The 6,820-nt window shown below is 44.8% G+C and overlaps 1 protein-coding gene across 3 annotated transcripts in view; it reads right to left on the reverse strand.

Annotated features, from left to right (window-relative positions):
• LOC139273355 (zinc finger protein 211-like) overlaps positions 1–5,777 on the reverse strand; it is a 59,963-nt gene extending 54,186 nt beyond the window's left edge. For 2 of the 3 annotated variants that reach the window (XR_011595080.1, XM_070890179.1), the window contains exons 1-2: positions 5,632–5,777; positions 1,307–1,391 (exon numbers count right to left, since the gene is read on the reverse strand). The gene's annotated coding sequence lies outside the window, so the exon portion shown is untranslated. Of the gene's footprint in view, positions 1–1,306; positions 1,392–2,470; positions 2,526–5,631 lie in introns of those variants that run through there. The other variant, XM_070890180.1, reaches the window with a different exon arrangement.
• Positions 5,778–6,820: the final 1,043 nt, after the last annotated feature.

Raw genomic sequence — 6,820 nt, forward strand, 5'->3', positions numbered from 1 at the left:
ATTTTTGTTATGGAGGTGAGTGTTTACCCTGTATCTGTCGGTCTCTGGTAAATGAGTCTGAGTTTTACTCTGTATCTAGCTGTCTCTGTATGTGAGTGTGGGCCTTTCTCTGTATCTCCATTTCTGTTATGGGGATCTGGATTTTATTCTGTACCTGTCAAGTTCTGATGTATGATTGTGGGCCTTACTCTATGCCTGCCAGTTCCTGCTTAATTGAGAGTGGGCTTTCTATTGTACCTGTCAGTTTCTGGTATGGAAGAGGGGTCTTTACCCTGTACCTGTCAATTACTGGTAAGTGAGTATCTGTCAATTTATGTAATGGGAATATGGATTTTAATATTTCAGCCTCTGATGTGTGAGTTTGGGTTTTATATTGTATCTCTCATACCTGATATGCAAGTGTGTGTATTTTTCTGTACCTGTCAGGTTTTGGTATGTGTGATGAGGTTTAATCTGTGCTTCTCAGTTTCTGGTATGTTAGTCTGGGTTTAAACTGTAAGTATTTGTTCCTGCTATGTGATTGTATGTTTTAGACAGTACCTGTCAGTTCCTGCTATGTGAGTGTGGAATTTATTCTGTATCTGCCAGTCTCTGCTATGTGAATGTGAGAATTAATTTTACTTTTTACCTGTATTTCTTGGATATGTGAGTGAAGATTTTGCCTTCTACCTGTCATTTTTCTGATGTGTGCGTGTGGGTTTTACTCTGCACCTATCAGTTTCTGCGATGCAAGTAACAATTTTACTCACTGCCTTTCAGTTTTCCGGTATGTGCACATGGGATTTACACTTTACCTGTCACTCCCTGGTATGCAAGTGCGGATTTTATTTTGTAACTGTCACTTTCATATATGTGGGTGTGTGTTGTATACTGTATCTGTCAGTCTATGGTACGGGAATGTGGGTTTTATTCTGCACCTGCCATCTTCTGGTATTTTCGGGGGGTTAAATACTGAATCCATCAGATTCTGAAACCTGAATATGGCTTTTGTTCTGTACCCATCTGCTTCTGATATGCGAGTCTGGTTTATACTATCTGTTTGACATTTTTTCTGATAGATGATTGTGTGTTTTATTCTCGACCTGCCAGTTTCTGGCAAGTGAATGTGGGTGTTTAATGCACCTGTCAATGTGATCTGTTTCAATGGTGAAACAGCATCTGATTCTATTGCTCCATGTGGCTGTAAGATTCACAATGTAACTCTGCCACTTCGGATCACTGTGGGACTGACAGCTTCTGCTGCCTGTGACAATAGGATTGAGGCCAGTTCCGTGTCTCTGCGCTCTGTGAGTGATAATATACTTACTGTGTGTGAGAATGAGCTGTCTGCACTGTTCCTTGGGTGGAGGAGAAAAGCTCACATTGATTCTGGCTGGTTGAAGAATTTTGCTCTGAGAATAATAATACAAGAACAATATTAGTTCTAAGATATGGATGTGTAGATTTCTGGATTCTTTTCCTTCAATCTGTTTCAGTGAATACACTGAGGCGAACACCAAAGGAGCTTGTAACAAAGCAGTCTTTATTAATTTCTCTCACCGGCCGAGACTTATCAGACAGAAGGAATACTCTCTTGATAGAGCGTACACACTTCCTACGGACAAGTAAGTTTACATTGTGAAGGCACACAGTTGTACATTTTTTGGTACAAGATAACAAGATACAATTAGAGTGACATCCTAGTTCAGCTTATCCCTTTTGATCCCTCCTTTCCTTTGTCCACTCATGAGCCGACATCAATCTGAGCTGTTTTTACTAAAGCTCAGGCATTGTTTCTAAATGTTACAATTTTACTGGCGTGACTAGTAACTAAGACCTTGCAATTCTGCTATTTGTGCTTATGTTGTAATATTTGCAATCTGACATTCTCCTAGTTATTTTTCCATGGCTTATACATTTTCATATATTCAGTTCACTTCACTGTCTTTATTTTCATATATCCAGTTCACATATCCACAGATGCGGGGGAGAATATGATTTATCTGAAGGAGCGACAATATATCTCTCGATCACCAGCAACATTGTTCTGGAGAACTCAACATACCGAAACAATATAACCCGACTTTAAAATATCATCTCCCACACTCCTCTCCTGATGTCTGCAATAGATGCACTTTGTGAAACTCCCCACATCCTCACTGTCAGGCTGTGTTTCCACTGATCACTGTCCAAGAACAACAGACACGGTGAGATTGGAATTGAATCAGGAACATTCACTGCTGATTTGGGGAAAGAAGGCAGCAATGATTTGAAAGAGCGAGGTGATTTACTTTCTGTTACCTTACACTGTCGAAACACAGCCCGAGAATGGTCTCTCCCTTCCCCCACTCAATGAGACTGGTTCTTGCTCCACTCTGCCTCCGACTACCCCTGAACTTCCCCCGGACTCAATGCCGATCTCTGAGCCCATCTGCAGACACGCTCCCAAAGCGCTGCGCTGCTGTAAGGAGGCTGCTGCTCGCTGCCTTACCCCGGAGCCGCGGGGTCTCCATTCCCGGCTGTTTTAAACCATCTTCTTCCACTTACTGAGTGAATGGCGATCACAGGCAGGGCTGGGGGAGGGGAGGACACATGTGCTCTTCTGCTCACTGCAAATCGACACAGGGAACGGGGCTGAACCGCGCATGTGCAGCTCTCTGCACTAATACAGCCTGTAAAAATCAAAGTGCACTTTTCCCAATTTACTTTTATCAGAATCTGAGCAAAGGAACTGTGCCTGGGGGGAAAGGACGGAGAATGATCAAAGCTGGGAATCCTGTCCCTTGGAGATGCTCAATTTGGGATCATTCTGTGCAGGGTATTTCTCTCCATGAGCCCCTCTTCACAAAGCAATCCTGCAGAAACATCGGAGGGACGAGGGAGTGGGAGTGTTTGCTGGGACCGTGCAAGAGTTAATATCTGACAGAAACAGTCCGAGATCAGTTTAATTAGAGTAAAACACTCGGTCACTGAGAGTAATACCGAAGTGGATAGTCAAGGGGCTATAGGGAGAGAGGAACGTGATGCATTCACTATCACTAATGAAGCAGTACTCGGTAAAATAATGGGACTAAAGGCCGACAAGTCACCTGGCCCTAATGGCTTATATCCTAGATTCTTAAGAGAAGTGACTGCAGAGATAGTGGATGCATTGGTTGTAATCTAACAAAATTCCCTGGCTTCTGAGGTGGTCCTAGCAGATTGGAAAACCGCAAATGTAAAATCTCTATTTAAAAAAGGAGGCAGACAAAAAGCAGGAAGCTATAGACCAGTTAGCCTAACATCTGTCGTTGGGAAAATGCTGGAGTCCATTATTAAAGAAGCAGTAGCGCAACATTTGGAAAAGCATGATTCAATCAAGCAGAGTCAGCATGGTTTTATGAAAGGGAAATCATGGATGACAAATTTTCTGGAGTTCTTTGAGGATGTAACGAGCGGGGTGGATAAGGGGGAACCAGTGGATGTAGTGTATTTGGATTTCCATAAGGCATTCGATAAGGTGCCACATAAGAGGTTACTGCACAAGATAAAATTTCACGATGTTGGGGGTAATATATTAGCATGGATAGAAGATTGGTGAACTAACAGAAAACAGAGAGTCAGGATAAATGTGTCACTTTCCGATTTGTGCCATAGGGATCGGTGCTGGATCCTCAACTATTTACAACTATTATTAATGACTTGAATAAAAGGACCGAGTTTAATGTAGCCAAGTTTGCTGATAGGTTAGGTGAGTCGGCAATGCATGGCAGATGAAGTATAATGTGGATAAATGTGAGGTTATCCACTTTGGTGGTAAAAACAGAGAGACAGACTATTATCTGAATGGTGACAGATTAGGAAAAGGGGAGGTGCAACGAGACCTGGGTGTCATGGTACATCAGTCATTGAAGGTTGGCATGCAGGTAGTTAAGAAAGTAAATTGCATGTTGGCCTTCAAAGCGAGCGGATTTGAGTACAGGGGCAGGGAGGTGTTGCTACAGTTGTACAGGCCTTTGGTGAGGCCACACCTGGAGTATTGTGTACAGTTTTGGTCTCCTAACTTGAGGAAGGACATTCTTGCTATTGAGGGAGTGCAGCGAAGGTTCACCAGACTGATTCCCGGGATGGCGGGACTGACCTATCAAGAAAGACTGGATTAACTGGGCTTGTATTCACTGGAGTTCAGAAGAATGAGAGGGGACCTCATAGAAACGTTTAAAATTCTGATGGGTTTAGACAGGTTAGATGCAGGAAGAATGTTCCCAATGTTGGGGAAGTCCAGAACCAGGGGTCACAGTCTAAGGATAAGGGGTAAGCCATTTAGGACCGAGATGAGGAGAAACTTCTTCACCCAGAGAGTGGTGAACCTGTGGAATTCTCTACCACAGAAAGCTGTTGAGGCCAATTCACTAAATATATTCAAAAAGGAGTTAGATGAAATCCATGCTACTAGGGGTATCAAGGGGTATGGCGAGAAAGCAGGAATGGGGTACTGAAGTTGCATGTTCAGCCATGAACTTATTGAATGGCGGTGCAGGCTAGAAGGGCTGAATGCCCTACTCCTGCAGCTATTTTCTATGTTTCTACGTTTTCTATGTTTCTATACAAAGATGGGTAGGAAAGCAAATTGTGAGGACACAAAAAATCAGGTTAAGTAAGTGGGCAAAAATTTGGCAGATGTAGTATAATGTGGGAAAATGTGAGGTTATCCACTTTGGCAGAAATAATAGAAAAGCAAATTATAATATAAATGGAGAAAAATTGCAAAATGCCACAGTACAGAGACACCTGGGGGTCCTTGTGCATAAAACACAAAGAGTTAGTATGCAGGTACAGCAAGGAAGCAGGAAGGCAAATGGAATGTTGGCCTTTATTGCAAGGCGGGTATAGAGTATAAAAGCAGAGAAGTGCTGCTACAACTGTACAGGGTATTGGTGAGGCCACACCTGGAGTATTGCGTGCAGGTTTGGTCTCCGTATTTAAGGAATGATATACTTGCATTGGGGCTGTTCAGAGGTTGATTCCAGAGATGAGGGGATTGTCTTATGAGGATAGGTTGAGTAGGTTGGGCCTATACACATTGGAGTTCAGAAGAATGAGAGGTGATCTTAACGAAACATATAAAATAACGAGAGGAATCGACAAGGTGGATGCAGGGAGGATATTTCCACTCATAGACGATACCCCCTAGTTTTAGTTTACCCTAATAAGGGGCCACCCATTTAAAACTGAGATGAAGAGAAATTTCTTCACTCAGAGGGTTTTGAATCTGTGGAATTCTCTGCCCCAGAGAGTTGTGGAGGCTGGGTCATTGAATATATTTAAGGCAGAGGTAGACAGATTTTTGAGCGATAAGGGAATAAAGAGGAGTGTGCAGGGAAGTGGAGCTGAGTCCATGGTCAGATCAGCCATGATCTTATTGAATGGCGGAGCAGGCTCCAGGGGCGAAATGTCCTCCTCCTGCTCCTATTTCTTATGTTATTATGAGATAATAACCCTGGGACTGTTCACAGGGTTTCTAACCCTGGGAGTGAACAGCTCTGGGGCTTTCCTGTTACAATTGTCTGGGACGTAAACCGGAAGCTTCGCACTGAGCAGCGCCTTTAGGAGAGATAGTGAGAAATCCGAGGTGTTTTGATGCTCATTGAATCAAGATGGCAGAGCGCTGACCTTGCCTTCCTGTACAAAGATGGCCGCCGTTACCCTGGGCCTGTGACTAGGAGAAAGCCCAGAAACTGCAGTCGCCGATATTCCGGTAATTTTTCCGGGCTTCCGGCGGGCACCAGTTGTTTATGAAGCCTCCCCGGCTCCCCGCTGCTCCATTACTCCCCTCCGACCTGCTGAAAACGGGCTCTTTTGAGCAGCAGTTGTTCACCATATAACATCCGGCATTACACGCACCGCGCATGCCCCAAACACAGCCAAGTCCCGCGCCTGCGCACTGGGCCTCTGTAATCTGGGTTCGGCATATTCTCCGTCGCGGCGAATGCTGGGTAAATACACCGCCATTGAAATGCCACGTTTGTGATTTGAGGAGGATTTATTGTGATTGAAAGGCTGCATGAGAGGGAGCAGAGAGGGACCAGGAAATCGGCGCGGTCGCGGCCTGCAAGACCATCAGCAGGCCGGGGCCATCAGAGGGAGCAGCGTGCGGCGGCATACCACTGCAGGAGGGCGACGGCTGCGAAGTCAGGTCGCTGATTGCAGTGCGGGCAGGCACAGCAGGAAGGGCGAAGGAGCAAGAGTTTGTAGAAGGAAGTGACTGGGGCCCAGGAGAGACGAAGGCCCAGGGGCAGCACGGGCCAGCCCACCTTGCTATATGTGTGTGCGCTCGGTCCGTGCAGCAGAGCTGGTCTCCAATCGTCTTGGTTAACCCTTGCCACTGGACTAAGACCTAGCTCTGTCAAGCCTGTGTGGTGGCTGGTGTGCAACGGCCACCACACGTTACAAAAATCCAAGCACAGGCATCTTCCACCCTCCAAGATGTAGTTCGGGATCTGGACTATTAGGTCCTTCATTGAAACACCTGTGAACTTGTTGGCGTGGTAGCAAGTCATCCTCGCTTTGAGGGACTGCCTATGATGATGATGACTGATTGCATTGGGCACTGAGCCATGTTCATTCTGGTCGTTAGACTTTGTTTCTGCTGCTCTACATAACTCCTATACCTCAGCTGGAGATGAATGTTCTCTATAAATATTGAATAAATCAGCTTGTTTGAAGCACCCTGTATCGAATATTTGATTTCTCCCTAATAAAAGGAGACTAATTAATGTTACCTCCCCTTCCATTTTATGCCTTTTCTTAGTCTAGATTATTTCACTTCTCACGCAGTTCATCTTTTCCCACATCAAGTCCA

The sequence above is a fragment of the Pristiophorus japonicus genome, chromosome 9 (genome assembly GCF_044704955.1).
Source record: "Pristiophorus japonicus isolate sPriJap1 chromosome 9, sPriJap1.hap1, whole genome shotgun sequence".
NCBI classification, from domain to species: Eukaryota; Metazoa; Chordata; class Chondrichthyes; family Pristiophoridae; genus Pristiophorus; species Pristiophorus japonicus.